The sequence below is a fragment of the Notamacropus eugenii genome, chromosome 5, assembly GCF_028372415.1.
Source record: "Notamacropus eugenii isolate mMacEug1 chromosome 5, mMacEug1.pri_v2, whole genome shotgun sequence".
Taxonomy (NCBI): domain Eukaryota; kingdom Metazoa; phylum Chordata; class Mammalia; order Diprotodontia; family Macropodidae; genus Notamacropus; species Notamacropus eugenii.
In genome coordinates, this window is record NC_092876.1 from 94244575 (window position 1) to 94261710 (window position 17136).

Genomic DNA, 17136 nt, shown 5'->3' on the forward strand with positions numbered 1-17136 from the left:
GTTCCCACTTCTGGATTAGAGACCCAGTGCAGAGAGAGGAAAAATAGGAAGAATATGTGATGACTGTGGTAAAGGGAAAAGGGGGTGGTGACTTTGTCCTACTGTCTTTTGTAGGGTATATCTTTTGGAGCCCCAGGGGGATCACTTTTAACATAACTAACCCTCCCAAAATAAAATGACAAAACTTAATGACTCCATTTGTGCTCCTGCCCTCTGAGGACTACCACTTTCCCAAGCTCAGGCTGAGTACTAATTTATATAACCCTCTTTCCAACAGAACAGGGGAGGATTGAATGAAAGCTTCTAAAAAGATTGAAATATATATTTTATATCCCCACTAAGGGAAAAGAAAAGGGCAGGTAGATGAGGCAGTGGAAAGAGGACCAGTTCTGTGTTAGCAAAACATATTTTCCTGAGTTCCACTCTGGACTCTGAGTCAGTCATCAAAACTTCTTTGCCTCTGTTTCCTCATTTATAAAATGAACTGGAGAAGGAAATGGAAAACCACTCTAGGATCTTTGCCAAGAAAACTCACAGACCTAGAGTGAAGTCCAACAAGACATTTTAAAGGTATGTGCATCTTCCTTTTGAGTGGCCTGAGAGGACATCGTTTGAAACTTGTCTGGCAAAAGCAAGGCAATCTTGATTGGCAGACATATTCATGAGGGGTAGGTTAAGTTTTCAGCTCTTCCCTATTACTTCATCATAAAGGAGTTAGTGGAAATGACTGAGCCAGGTGCTGAACTCCTAGAGAAAGGGGGAACATCACTTAAAGGCTAGATTACCAAAAAAAAATGAATCCAGGCAGTGTGACAAGTGAGGTGAACCTCAAAGGAGGGGAGGCTTCTGAGTGGGGGTCTGCAAAGTGGCAGCTCTGGATGTTACAGGGTTTGCAAGAAGGATCACCCAGCACTGGAGATAATGAAGAGGAATGCAGCGTCTTTGGGGGAAGAAATCCAGGTTCCTGTGACTACTAGAAAATAGAAAGTATGAAAAGAAGATATCTAAGACAAAAAGGAATACAATAAAGTATATATAATTGAGATATATACATATATATATAATATCAAACACTTTACATATACATATATATAATAAAATGTAATAAAAATAGATTCCACAGACTGATGGAGAAAATGGAAGAAAAAATGAACAAAAAATGAATTGGGACAAGGCTAGGATGCTAAGGGCTAAGAATGAAATCTACACTGAAAAGGGGGTTTCCAATTAAGCAGAGGTACCTCTTGATCAGAGTTTTATATAGATCAGAGCAGAGGCAAGAAAACCTTGGGAATGGTACTCCAGAGAGTCCTGCAGTGGAGACCTCTCATGTCAGGCAAACTGTGACCTGGAATGGTGGCTTTTCTTTAGTCTTCCATGGCAGGAACGGCCTTTTGTATTTCTTCATTATCCAACCAGGGAAAGGTGAGTAGGAGAAACCTTAGTATTAATGGTAGTGGGGAGGGCTGTCCAGGTGTTTTCTAATACCAGGCAACACATAGCCTTGGTAGTAGGAATTCCTTACAGATAACTTAATTCAATCATTTCATATTATAGATAAGAAAATTGATGAGAAGAAAGTCATGCAAAAGAGACTTGTTCAAATTCAACCAGCAAGTGAGAAGATTCAGAGCTAGTTTTAGTCTCCATCACCCCAGCACAGAATACTGCTGTAGCATCTTCATATTCTCTCATAATGCTGAGAAAATGGTGTAATGATTTTGTTCTGGTCAGTGCACTCTCTGATTCTTTGCTTAAAGTGTATTGCTGCAGCCTGGTCAATCATCAGATGGATTTCGTTGTAATACTTAGGTCTATGTCCTCAGTTATGTACCTTCTAGTCATTTCTGTCTGTTATTCTTCCTCCCCTGTTTTGATGTCTGTGACTCTATGTGTGTATGTATGTGTGTGTGGGTATGCACACGCTGAAGGTACTGTAACATGTTTTTAAAAACTCATTTGTTGTACATGAAATAGACTTAAGATTTGCTCTTCTAATATCCTGCTCATACCTGACTGAAGGACAGTCAGTTGAGGAGCATGTCTGCCTGGACTTCATCAGGGGCAGGTCCAGGCTGGACAGAATCTTCCTTAATAGTCAGAGTCTTGACATATAGTCAGTCCTATTCCTGGGTTCAAAAAAAAAAGTGCACAGGTGCCAGAAAGGGGGAAACATGGATACATACCAGTTGATATGAAAGGATCTGGGTTACAAGTCGTTCTGAGTCAACACTTTGACATATCAGACAAAATAGCTAGTTTGTGAATTTGGGCTTCATTAAGAGAAGCATAGCATACCAAAGGAGGCATGAGTTAATCATTCTATACTCTGCCTTAGTCAAGCCAGAGTTTGATTATTGTATTCTTTTGGGGCATTAAGTTGGGGGGCCGGTTTTAGGAAAGGTAATGAGAAACTGAACGATGTTTATAGGAGAGTAACCAGGATGAAGAGGTAGGTGGGAAACAAGGAAGGAAACAAACATTTATTAAGGACCTACTATGGTACAAGTTGCCTTATGTACATTACAAATATCTCATTTGATCTTCAAAAGAACCCTGTAAGGTGCTATTTTTCTCTCCACTTTATACTTAAGGAAACTGAGGCAAACAAAGCTTAAGTAACTTGCTCAAGATTACACAGCTAGTAAGTATCTAAAGCCAAATTTGAATTCAGGTCTCTTTCTGATTTCAAGACTAGTGTTCTATATGTGGCAACACCTGGCAGCTTCCTCCATAGTGCTGCGTGTGAGTCAGATGAAGAAGTTAGGGGAATGTTAGGAAAGCAGGGACATTTCAGTTGAATTTGATTATTTGAAGGCTAGGCATGAGTTTTTTACTTTTTTGGTTCTATTTTTATTGTTCTATGGTGGGACAAATGGAGAAAGAGGTGATAAATGTAAAAAACTAATTTAATCACTCTCTGCATATACATGTGTGTATATATACATGTATGTATATGTACACATACATGTATGTTTGTACATATACATGAATACTCATGTATGTCTGTGTGTGTGTGTATATATATGTGTATATATATAAATATATATATATAAATATTTCAAAGGAGCCTATAAGTAACCTCATTAGTTACAGGTTGGACTTAATCAGTGAAGTCAAACTCAACTAGGAATGATTCCTTTAGGGTCACATATTGACTTTAAAAAGTATGAGTTAACACTATCTATGTTGTACTGCATTTTTATTTATTTTATTAAACATCCCCATCTGAATCTGGTTGGGCCACCCTGGGAAATGTTTTGGCCAAAAAGTCAGACCCTCCGGTCTAGATGTGGTGTCTTTCTCTAAGATGCTATGATTTTGTGGGAGTTAGAGGAAAACAAGAGAAGATCCCTGTCTCCCCCTTGTGGATTAGTAGGTGGAAGAGATTCAATCTTCATAGGTAAGCACTAATGAGGCAATTGTCTTTAGCAGTTCCCTCTATGCCTCTCTTCCATAATCTGTCTTCTAGAACTGCTCAGCATCTTCACATTAGGAACACAAACCTTTCCTTTCCAGAAAGAAACAAGAAAGAACAGTGAGACAGAGAAATAGGTCTCCAGAGAAGAGGAAGAACTAAAGAAAGACTGGAGAAGCTCACTGGGTTTGTCAGAAGGAAATGGACTCTTCTGAGCAAACTAACCCTGACGGAAGCCAGTGACATGCGAAGTAAGAAGGGGGAAGGCTTCTCTAGACAGAATGTCCAGCAGGAAAAAAAAATATCTCAGAATCAGACTGTAGGCACTGGCTGACTGTGGAGTTCTTTTTCAATTTTCCTGCTCTTAGCTTTTTTGGTGGTTCTAGTAAAGAACTGGAAACTTAGAGGGTGTCCATCAAATAAGAAATGACCGAACAACATATGATATATTAATGTGATGGAATATTGTTGTACTCTAAGAAATTATGAAGGGAATGGTTTCAGAGAAATCTGGGAAGATCTGTATGAACTGATTTGGAGTGAAGTAAGAAAAACCAAAAGAACAACTTACACAATAACATCTATGAAGACAAATATAAAGACAAACAACTTTGAAAGATTTTAGAACCCTGACTAGTTAAGTGATCACCACAATTCCAAAGGACTCATGATGAAATATATTACCCACTTCTTTATATAGATGATGAATTCAGGGTACAAACACCTTACAGTCTAATCAGAGAGATAATGTGTAAATGACTGCGTACAAATGAAATACATACAGGACAAATTGGAGGTAATTCCAGATGGAAAGTAATAAAATCAAGAAAGATTATAGAAGATGGGATTTTATTTGGAATTTGAATGAAACTAGGAGAGGGACATTATCTCTTCTTTCTTCTCTAAGGTTTTATAAGCTTACCCTATTTTATTTTATTCTAGAATTTTAAGAGAAACTAATATCAGCTTATCTCCAAATAAGATTATTAAATCACTTATCATACCTTCTTTCCAAGGCAGGACATAATAGACCCCCACAACTGTTACAGTTCCAATTCCAATTCCCTAATTATGACTCTGATCTACAAGACAACACATAGAACCATAAACATATTTAAATAATACATAGGTAAAGAGATATGTGTATGCATATGTAGGTATACATGGCTATGAAAATATGTATATTTATGTACTTATTTATCTATTTATTTGCTAGTCTATTTCTTTGTTTATTCAAGTTTATTTTCTTTACAAAGTAAAGCAGAAAATACAGTTCATGGGTCTGAGCTCCAACTCTGCAACTTAATGCATTTATGCCACCATAGGCAAATCATATGCCCTCTCTCAGCCTCAATTTCTATCAAATGGGGGAAAATTATGGTTGTAATAGTTATCTCATAGGGCTGTTATGAGGGAGACATTAAATTTAAAAAAAGATCTAATTGGGGGGTAAAGCAAAGATAGTAGTATACTTTGCTGACAAATAAGATGAAAACATATAACCAGAAGGAGATAACAAAATCAAAGCACCTACATCAAAACTCTCCAAGAAAAATATAAATTGGTCTCAGGCCATGGAAGAGATGCTAAAGAGATAAAAAAAAATTCATGAAAATAACACTTTAAAAAATAGACTAACACAAAGAGAAAAAGAAGTACAAAAAGCCAATAAGGAGAAGAATGTCTTAAAAAGAAGAATTGGTCAAATGAAAAAGGAGGCCCAAAGTTCACTGAGAAAAGCAATCCCTTAAAAATCAGAAAGGAGCAAGTGGAAGCTAATGACTTATGAGAAACCAAGAAATTATAAAACAGAACCAAAGAATTAAAAAAAAAAAATAAAAGACAACGTGAAATATCTCACTGGAAAAACCACTGTCCTGGAAAATAGATCCAAGAGAGACAATTTAAAAATGATTGGACTACCTGAAAGCCATGATCAAAGAAAGAACTTAGACATCATCTTTCAAGAAATTATTAAGCAAAACTGCCCTGACGTTCTTCACAGAGAGTAAAACAGAAATTGAAAGAATCCACCAATTGACTCTGGAAAGATATTCTAAAAGGAAAACTCCTAGGAATATTGGAGCCAAATTCCAGAGTTCCCTGGTCAAGGAGAAAATGTTGCAAGCAACCAGACAGGAACAATTCAATATTGTGAAAATACAGTCAGAATAACAAAAGATCTAGTAGCTTCTACAATCAGGGATTGAAGGTCTTGGAATATGATATTGCAGAAATCAGAGCAGTTAGGATTAAACCCAAGAATCACCTACCCAGAAAAACTGAGTATAATTCTTTGGGAGGAAAATGGAACTGCAATGAAATAGAGGACTTTCAAGTATTCTTGGTGAAAAGACCACAGATGAATATAAAATTTGACTTTCAAATACAAGAATCAAGAGAGAAGCATGAAAAGGTAAACAGGAAAGAGAATAATAAGAGACTTATTAAAGTTGAACTGTTTACATTCCTATATGGAAAGCTGATATTTATAGCTCATGAGACCTTGCTAGGTATTAGGGTTGTTGGAGGGAATAGATAGATAGATAGATAGATAGATAGATAGATAGATAGATAGATAGATAGATAGATAGATGGCACAGGATGAGTTGAATATGAAGGAATGATATCTAAAAAATAAAATTAAGGGGTGAGAGAGGAATAAATTGGGAGAAGGAGAAAGGAAGAGATAGAATGTTGTAATTATCTCACATAAAGAGGCAAAAAAAGGTTTCACAATGGAGTGCAATAAGAAGATGAGAAGGAATGAATGAACCTTATTCTCACTGAATTTGGCTTAAGGGAATAATATACACACTCAGTTGGGTATCTTACTCTACAGGAAAGTAAGGGGAGTATATAAGAAGAAGGGTGTGATAGAATGAAGGGCAGATTGGGACAAGGAGTAGTCAGAAGCAAATACTTTAGAGAAGGGAGAGGCTGAAAAGAGAAAGTAGGATAAGTGGGGGTGGGATAGTATGGAGGGAAATACAGTTGCTCTTTCACAACATGACTATTATGGAAATGTTTTGCATAACTAAACATGTATAACCTATATTGAATTGGTTACCATCTCTGTGGGTGGGTGGGGACAGAAGAAGGGAGAGCATTTAAAAATCAAAATTTTAAAAGCAAATGCTAAAAAAATGTTTTTAGATGCAACTGGGACATAAGATATACAGGCAATAGGGTAGAGAAATCTATCTTGCCCTTCAAGAAAGTAAAGGGGAAGTATATAAGAGCTTGGATGAGTGGAGGTAATAAGAATGCATGCCATGTCAGGGTGGGGGGAGGAGAGAGATAGGGAGAATATTTGGAATTCAAAATCTTGTGTAAATAAATGATGAAAACTAAAAATTAGTTCATTAATAAACAAACAAAAATTCTTCAAAAACCTGTAATACATCAATAATCAGAACGACTTGGTACATTGCAAGTAAGTTATTTATTTATTCTGTTCACTTTGTATCTGCTATCCCACCTGGTTTCAATTCCATGGAAAAAGATGCCTCAGTGACCAGTATATTCTAGCATACTGTCCTTGTCCTCCACCTCCTGATTTCCTGTCTCATTTCATTTGTTACCTACTTCCTTTAGACTGTAAGCTCCTTGAGGGCAGGTGATACCCTTATTTTTATTAATTGTACCCCTAGCATTTATCACTGTTCTTGGTTCATGGTAGGAACTTCCTAAATGTTTATGGGATTAGATCAGATTTTTTCCAAAAATACAAGAAAATAAAGCATTTGGGTTCTGCAGTATATTAGATCTGGATGTTAATATTTATGACTCAGTGTCTCTCTCTCCTCCTACTTTTATTTGTATTTTTTTAAATTGGCAAGCAGATAAGAGTAAGAAATCTTTATAGAAATGAAAATATAATTTGGGCTTGTAGCTAATTATAGCTCACTGTGTTACAACAGCTTCCCTATGAATAGTCACAAGCCTAAATATCCCATTATGGTTAATCATGCAATGATTAGGAGAAGATTACTAATGAATGTCCCTATGAAAAATGTCTATGATCTTCAAAACCACATCTAATAAAACAAGGATTTTTTAAAACATTGTCCCAAAAAGATGAGGCTCATAGGATTTCAGTATTCTATTAATAGTTTCTTTTTCCCCCCTCTTAATGTTAGCAGAATGCAAAAGCCCCCCTCCTCCTATGGCACAGCCAGGCTGCTATTTAAGCAGCCTGACTTCGGGTACTAGCATGAGTTTGCTAGACCAGCTGAAGTTGCTGCTTTAGGAACGTCGCCGTCCCGCAACTCCCTTTTCACCACAGTGGCCGCCAGACTCTTCAGTCACCAGCAGCTTCACTCTCATCCATGATCATGCAGTCTTCGCAGCTTCAAGTTGCTGTGGTTTGTGTGAGCAACCAGAACCAGAGCATGGAGGTTTACAGCCTCCTCAAGAGACGAGGGTCCTGTGTCAGATCTTTTGGAACAGGAACTCGTGTGAAACTCCCGGGACCAAGACCAGACAGGCAGAATGTTCATGATTTCAAAACAAGATATGAGCAGATGGACAATGATCTTGTTAAGAAAGACAGAAAATTCTATACACGCAATGGTATTTTGCACCTGATGGCCAGAAATAAAAGAATAAAGCCTGGGCCAGAAAGATTCCAGAATTGTAGAGATTTGTTTGATCTCATCTTTACCTGTGAAGAGAGAGTCTATGACAAAGTAGTAGAAGATTTAATTTCGTGAGTTTAGGTGACCTTCCAGCCAGTCCACGTAATTAATGTGGATATTCCCAACAATAAAGAGGAAGCTACTCTAGGAGCTTTTCTCATTTGTGAGATCTGTCAGTGCATCCAGGAGACAGAAGACATGGAAAATGATATAGATGAGCTGTTACAGAAATTTGAGGAGCAAAGAGGACTTTCCTCCACACAGTCTGCTTTTATTGAAGTCTGAATGGTTTTCTTAGTCCCCAGTCAAAGGAAGCACACTGTCCAGTTTTCTGAATATTCCCTACTCTGCCAGAAGTCCAATTTCCAATCTTCCTTTTCTTAATACTTTTTTTCCTCTTCATGGTGTTTGCTTTTACTTTCTGGTATTTTGCCAGGGCGCAGTGGATAGAGAACTAGACTTAGACTTGGGAACACTCATCTTCCTGAGTTCCAATCTGGCATCAGCCAAAGGTGGGAGTGGGGTGGGGCTCTGTTCAGTCAGTTGGAATAAGACCTGACAAGCTTGAGCCCTTGGGCCTTAGGCCTTGTGGGTTCTATCCCCTCCCTCCCCCCATTGTGGGTGGTTCCCTGGAGGTCCTGGCCCCTATGCTACCTGGTACTCAGAGGCCTTCATGGTGTGTGGGTCCTGAAGTCTGGCAGGCTTAGCAGCTGTGACCAATTCCTTTGACTAGCTCTGACTGAGCAGCATCAGAGGGAAACTTCGTGGTGACCCAGATCATTTTCTGCAGGCAAAAGTAGCTGATGTAACTTTGAGGCCCAAGACCATGAAAGCACGAACAGAATCTACAGACTGGAAATGTGTTTTACCTGTTTCAGCCTGAAAGTCCTTACTCAAGTCTTCCTACACTCGAGAAAGCATGACTGAAGCAATGGAGAATGAAACCATTTTTATGTCAGCTCCATGACCCCTGTCATTTTAGGAGGTGCCAGATTTTAAGGGTCATCAATATGGAAAGCTGTTGAGGGAGCCAGCTTTGACTCAGCTAACAGTATGACAATCTCTCAGTGGCCAAGACCTTGCAAATTCTGTGGCCCAAGATTGCTGAGCTTCAGGGGAACCTGTAGAGATGTGGACATCAACCTCTTCTCCCTAGAAGACTCCTTCCCCAGTTTTCTCCCCACAGTACCAGACTGAATATTGCATCTGGGAGAAGCTTCTGGGACTTGATCTGCTTCCTATCCCTTCACTGTCTAGTAGACAACTCTGCCTTAGAAATTCTGAGGTCACATGGTAAACACTAGTTTTAGTGACTAAGTCTTAAAAAGATTTACTTGCCATCTTCAGCCTTTAACCCAAAAATAAAAGCAGGCAGTAGGGGGAAGCACAGGCCTTCATGTTACTACCACACCTGAAAGAAAACTTTAGAGGAAAAAAAAAACCCTACCCCTCTCTCCAAAATAAAACTTTGGTTTTACAAGGAATTCTGGCACTTTTGACTACATTAGACACCTTTTTTAATGTTATAGCAAGTTTGACTACCTAGTAACAAAGCAAGGTAAAAGAGACTTTTCATTCACATTCCTACTAATGAAAAAAATAAAAAATAAAAGTATTCTATATGTGCTGTGTGGGGAAAAAAGAAAGAAAGAATAAGACCTGGAATAGACTGTGGCTTCTGACTGAAAAATTTGGACTTAAAGAGAAAAAAAAATATTAGGGAAAACAATCAGACAGTATAAGAGTGACCTACCTAACATCCCTTATGAATATGCAGTGGAGGTGAAGAAAAGATTTGAGGAATTCCAACTGGTAGATAAGAGTGTTTGAAGAACCATGGACAGAAGTTCACAATATTGTATAGGAGGCAGCAACAAAAAAAAAGAAAGAAAAAGAAAACAACAACAACAACAAAAATCCAAAACCTACTGAGGCTTTACAAATAGCCGAGGGGAAAAATAATCAGAAATAATAATAATCAGAAAATAATCAATTTTTCCTTACTAGTAATCTACGCTCTTGAGAATTGGGTTATAAAGAAAGATAAGCACCATAAAAGCTACACTTTCAAACTGCGATTCTGGAGAAGACTTTTGAGAGTCCTTTGGACAGCAAAGAGATCAAATTAGTCAATATTTCAAGAAATAAACAGTATTCATTGGAACCTCAAGTACTGAAGCTGAAGTTTAAATACTTTGACTACATATTGAAAAGACAGTACTCATTGAGAAAACTCTCATTCTGCGAACGATTAAAAACAAAAGAAGGGAATGGCAGAGGATGAGATGGAGAGTGTTTTGGAAGCAATGGATATGACCTTGGGCATACTTCAGGAGGAAAACAGAATGACCTGACTTACTATATTTTCTAGGGGGTCATGAAGAGCTGGAACATGATTAAATGAGCACCATGCTGCCATAGGATACTGTATTACCAGAATAAATTGTACATATAAAATGAGAAGAGAGAGATACATAAAAGCCATATGATAATAAAGATTTTCTTTTTCTTATCTCACTTTTCTTTGTGATCAGTGGCAAATTAATTATAATGAGGATGTTTTTTCCTTTAACAAATATTTACATTGCGTTTTCCCAGTGTCTTTCTTTCTTCAGTTGTGCCTTTAAAAATGTAATTGGTTGCAGTATTGGTAAAGACCTGAATGAAACAAGTGAGTATATATTACGAGGTGTAGACTTATGATCATCCAATAAAAGGTACCACCAGGTTGTCCTCTGCCTTCAGAATAGAAGGGTTAATTGCTCCCTTTTTCTAGAGCTGGATCCAGTCATGTTGCATTAAGAGGGGGCTTTTTATCAAAATCCTGGGTTCAGGATCACTTCTGAAAAAGGAAACTTGATAAGGCAACAGCAATAGAGCTACCATTGTGACCATGGCTAGCCCATAGGCATACCCATGAACACTATCTCTCCTCACAATGCCTGTTTCTTAGCTCAGAAACCTTGCTGATCTTGCTTTTGGACAGATCAGATCTTCATGAACTAGGAAGTTCAGCACAGACTCTGAGCAAACGTTGTGTGCTGTTTCTTTTTGTTTTTACATTAAAAAACAATCAAGTTCCCAGATGTATTTCTTGTTTTAGACTCTGAGCAGAAGGAGCCAACTGAGATTCAGAAGATGGGGTTCTTGTTCCACAAAAGCTTTTGCATTGTCCTTGGAGAGCATCTACAAGTTCCATGTCTCATGATCATTGGCAGAGATGGTCAGTTTCAGTTCACTTCATTTTGCCTGAAGGCCTCTTTGAATTTTCTGTATATCACCTATTTGCTGTTGGAGCAACAATGATGCTTTCCTCATGCTGGACAACAGAGTAGAATAATTTACAAAAACCACAATGATCAGGAAGATTTCCTTGATTCAAATGACTTGGTGCTATATCCAGTTTGCTCTGGTCCATGATGTGTTCTGCTTCCCTAACTCTTCCAAGGACTGCAGAATAAAATGCGAGAAAAAGTTTACTGAAAAGCCATGGTAAGATATAGACATAAAGTCTTTGGCATCCACCTCCCCTAGGTTCATGATGGGAATTCAGAACTCCTTGTTTTCTTAATAGCCCTTATTGAATCTGTCAAATAAACACTCACCCATTTTCCTCTCTCCAGTACTTCTTGAGTTAAAACAAACAAACTTAAACCAAAAAAAAAAAAAACCATTCTGACTTAAATAAGTAATAAAAAAGAACTACATCATCATTTTTAGAACCAAATGCAATTAATTTATGTGGGAAAGTGCTTCAAACATGGATAAGAAACACATGCACACAGAGAATTAATAACAACAACCATAACAACATCCTAATGCATCAAGGCTTTATAAAATGTGTTCAAAAAAGAATCTTTTACAATGATTTTTTAGAAATTCTGAGTAATTAAATTCAGCAAGTTTGTTCCAAGAGAAGAGTTGTGAAAAATGTACTTTCTCTCTTCCTTTTTTTGCTGCAGTAGGAAAATTGCACATTAATATTTAGACTGTATTTCTGTATATTGGTTTATTTTTGCTGAATGGCTTATGTTTTCCTTTCCTAAAAAGAAATAAATAAATATTTTGTTACCAGGGAAGAATTTTCAGATGGAAGAAAAAGCAGAGTTATATTTGGAGCAAAATATTTTATGAAATATATCAAAAAGCTTTTAAAATGAATGTTACCTGAGGGAAGTATTTCAAATCATTCATATTTTTCCCCTTCAAGTTATATTGTTTGGAAAATAAGACTTTTAATTGTTTAATTCCATTTGCAATTTGCAATTTAGTGATTCAACTGAAAGCCATAGTTGAACAACAGAAATTTTTCATTTGCTTTGCCTGCACCCCCAAACCCACCAACATGGATGATAAGATCACTTTTTTATGACTACTTAAGAGACTTCAATTTTCTAAGACTTGTAATTAATACAAAGCAAATAAGCTGTCATATGTAACGCACTCTGTGAACATTACAACACTATATAAATCTTTGTTGTTGTTGTCATCTTCATCATCATCATCATCATCATCATCATCTTCATCACCATCATCACGTCTAAAGATACTAGAATTGCAAAGGAAAAAATTCAAAATTTAAGAATTGGAAGAGACTTCAAAGTTCACTTAGTCTGAACTATACTCCCCCAAATAACCCTCATTCCAATACTCTATAGAGTTTGCCACCTTAGACTTCTATTACTAGGCCTCCAGTGAGGGAGTCTACCTCCTCCACTATTTGCAAAGGCAGCCTATTACTTCAGCTCAGACCACTCCCTCTCAAACATACACATTCTTAGCAGAGGCAACATTGCAATGAGCCTAGGTGGATATTTTCAACAGCCCTAATAGCAGAGCGATTGGGTATTCATATGACAATCTATGATGGAAGCATAAGGAAGTTGGAAATTCAAATGATTCATGGGGTTGTTTAATGAGCTTTGTATGTACGATCATGGAAGTTCAGTATTTGGGGGAGAAGGGGAGAGACACAGATGGTGGAAAATCACTCAGGTGCCAAATAATGCTTACCTTATATGTTATATTTGTCCTGAAGTATAATTTCAAAAAGTACATGCAGAAATGCTTTCCTCATGTAAGCTCCCTCATAATTTTGTATCATTAAAGGGAAGCTAACATTAAGAGGGAAAAAAAGAAACTATTAAACAGAATACTGAAATCCTGTGATCCTCATCTTTTTGGGACAATGTTTTAAAATATCCATGTTTTATTAGATGTGGTTTTGAAGATCATAGACATTTTTCATAAGGGCTTTCATTAGTAATCTTCTTCTCCTAATCACTGCATAATTAAACCATAATGGAATATTTAGGCTTATGACCATTCATAAGGAAGCTGTTATAACAAAACAAGCTAAAATTAACTACAGGACCAAAATGCATTTTCATTTCTATAAAGATTTCTTCCTCTCATCTGCTTTGCCAATTAAAAAAATACAAATAAAAAATATTGGGAGAGAGACGCACTAAGTCATAACTTTCTGATCCAATACATTACAGAACCCTAATGCTTTTATTTTGTTGTATTTTTTTCTGAAAATTAGTTTATTTGTACTGCGAGTCTTCTTAGCATGGTTAATATAATTGCCTTTTATTTCTTTGTGTTATTAGAAAAATAATATAAACAAACTTACCCTACTATGCTCAGTAATAATGAATATTTCAGCTCCCCTCCACCCTTTCTCTTCCTTTGAAATTAGCAGTGCACAGTATCCTACACAGAGTAGAGGCAAAAGAACAATAGAAGATTTTTCAGATCTTCACATTGAAACAACTGTGTGAGTCTGAAAAAGTTCTTAAATGTCTGAGTATCCCAGACAAACGATAAAGAACTCAAGAAGAAAAAGGACCCACTAATTCACACAGAAGGATCTGTAAAGAGGGCATATTGACATAGTTTATATGCATGTTTATATGTATACATCTATACACACCCATGTATACATACACATGTATATACACATAAATGCAAATATGAATAAATAGGCCTGTTTGCATACATGTATGTGTCCACATATATATGTATATATATGTGCACATATTAATACATATATAGAAATATAAATGTTTATATATTTGAGTGTGTCAGTAGACAGACATTTAAGTCTTTACTACCTATATTGTGAGCTTAAAAGCCTTAAAATCCCATTTAACTGCCAAGTCGATTAGATATTTTTTTTAATTTTCTTAGGTTTGTTTTTAATGTTTCCTTTGAAAAAATCTGATCTAATACCATAAACATTTATGAAATACCTACTGTGTACCAGGAACAGTGATAAATGCTAGAGATACAAATAATAAAAATAAAGATATCGCGTGCCATCAAGTAGCTTACAATCTAAAGATAGGAGATAACACACAAAAGGAGGCAGGAAATGAGGGATTGGAGGATAAGGACAGGAGGTTATAGGGTAGTGGGCACTGAGGCATCTTGTTCCATGGAATTGAAACCAGATAGGGCAACAGGTAAAAGTGAATAGAATAAACAAATAATTTACATTGCAAGTCATTCAGATTACTCGTATATTACAGGTTTTTGAAGAAATTTTGTTTATTAATTATTTTTTCTTAGTTTTCAACATTTATTTGCACAAGATTTTGAGTTCTAAACTTTCTCCCCATCTCATCCCTCCCCTACCATGAGATGGCGTGCATTCTGATTACTCCTTACCCCCGTCTGCCCTCTGTTTAGTCATCCATGCTCTTATCCCCTTCCCCTTTACTTTCTTGAAGGGCAAGATAGGTTTCTGCACCCCACTGCCTGTATATCTTATTTCCCAGTTGCATGTAAAATTATTCTTTAACATTTGTTTTTAAAACTTTGACTTTCAAATTCTCTCCCTTCTTCCCTCTTACTTACCCACTTACTGAGATGGAAAGCAATTCAATACAGGTTATATATGTACACTTACACAAAACACTTCCATAATAGTCACATTATGAAAGAGTAACTATATTTCCCTCCATACTGTCCCACCCACACTTATTCTGCTTTCTTTTTTCACCGTGTCCCTTCTCAAAAGTATTTGCTTCTGACTACCCTTTCTCCCAATCTGCACTCCCCTCTCTTACCCTCCTCCTCTCATACCCTCCCCCCTACTTTCCTGTAGGGTAAAATACCCAATCCAGTGTGTGTGTTATTCCCTTCTTATGCCAAATCCAACAAGAGTAACATTCACTCATTCCTTCTCACCTCTCCCCTTATTCCCCTCCATTTTTCTTACCTCTTTTATGTGAGATAATTTACTCCATTCTATCTGCCCCTTTTTCCTTCTCCCAATCTGATAGGTGTGATGTGGTACCTCAGAGTTCTTTTGATTTGTATCTCTCTAATCAATAGTGATTTAAAGCATTTTATTCCATAGGACTATGTTCAATGATTTTCTTGAATCACTCTCATTTCTCTTTCTAATTTTTCCTCTACTTTCTCTTTCTCAATTTTCAAAACCTTTTCTGAGCTCTACCATGGCCAGAAATCAATTTATATTTTCCTTGGAGGCTTTTGATGTAAGAGTTTTGACTTTGTTGTCTCCTTCTGGTTATATGTTTTGATCTTCTTTGCCAACAAAGTAAGATTCTAGTCTGAGTGTTTTTTTAATGAAGTTTGCTCATCTTCCCAGCCAAATACTTGACTTCCTAATTCTTTTTCCATGTAGGACTCTCCTTCCTTTGAGGATGGGTGTACTGTCCCAGGCTTCAGGGTTTTTGTATCAGTAGTTCAATCCCCGACTGTCTGTGGGCCCAAAGATCCACAAGTAGCCTCTGCTGCTGCTGCAGCAGCCGCCTCCATCTCCACTACCCTTTTTACTCAGGTCCCACAGAGTTTTCCCACAGACCTTTTTGGTGTTTTTGAGTTGAGAAGTCTGGAAACTGCCACAGCCTCCTCTGGCCCAACTCGGCTCCCTGCCTGGTGTGAAAGACCCTTCCTATCAACTTTCCAGGTTTTCTTGGGCTGGAGATTTGTCTCGCTCTGTCATTTTGTGGGTTCTATAGCTCCAGAATTTGTTTAGAATCATTTTTACAGGTATTTGGAAGGCTCTGGGGGAGAACTCGTCAGTCCCTGTTTTTATCCTACCATCTTTGCTCCACTCCTCCTTCAATTAGACCTTTTATTTTAAATTTCATGACTCTTTCATACCAACCTTATGAGACAACTATTACAAGCATGATTTCCCCATTTGACAGAAACTGAGTCTGAGAGAGGGCATATGATTTGCCTATGGTGTCATAAATACATTAAGTTGCAGAGTTGGGGCTCAGAACCATGAACTATATTATCTGCTTTACTTTGTAAAGGAAATAGGCTTGAATAAATTAAGAGACTACCAAATAAATAAACAGATAAAAAAGTACATAAATATACATATTTTCATAGCCATATATACCTACATATGCATGCACATATCTGTGTACCTATGTATTATGTAAATATGTTTATGGTTCTATGTGTCATCTTGTAGATCAGTCATAATTAGGGAATTGGGATTGGAGTTGTAACTGTTATGGGGTCTAGTATGCCCTCCTTTAAAAACTCCACAGTCTAATCTGAGAGATAAAGTGTAAAAAACAATGCAAAAATAAGGTACATACAGAAGAAATTGGATGCAATTCCAGATGGAAGGTAATAAAATCAAGGAAGATTGGGAAAGGTTTCTTATAGCAGATGAGATTTTAGTTGGAATTTGAATGAAACCAGGAGAGGGGCATTATCTCTTCTTTCTTTTCTAAGGGTTTATAAGCTTCCCCTATTATATTTTATTCTAGAATTTTAAGAGAAACTAACATCAACTTATCTGCAGACAAGATTATTATATCACATCATACCTACTTTTCTATTTTTAAAACATGGGGGGAAATGTGTCCAGTTCAGTCCCAAGACAATTTCTCACTTTGCCACTGACTTGTAACACTTGTTGTAGGAAGAGTTATGCTTCTTTTGTTTGAATCAAAGGACAAACTTGTTTTCTCCATCACAGTGATATATATATATATATATACATACATATATATATATATACATACATATATATAAATGTGTGTATGTATGTATGTATATCTATCTATTACGGTATAGGTA

General features: G+C 36.8%; 1 pseudogene; it reads left to right on the forward strand.

Moving 5' to 3' along the window:
- Nucleotides 1-7755: 7755 nt before the first annotated feature.
- Nucleotides 7756-8336, forward strand: LOC140508831 (RNA polymerase II subunit A C-terminal domain phosphatase SSU72 pseudogene; annotated as a pseudogene).
- Nucleotides 8337-17136: the final 8800 nt, after the last annotated feature.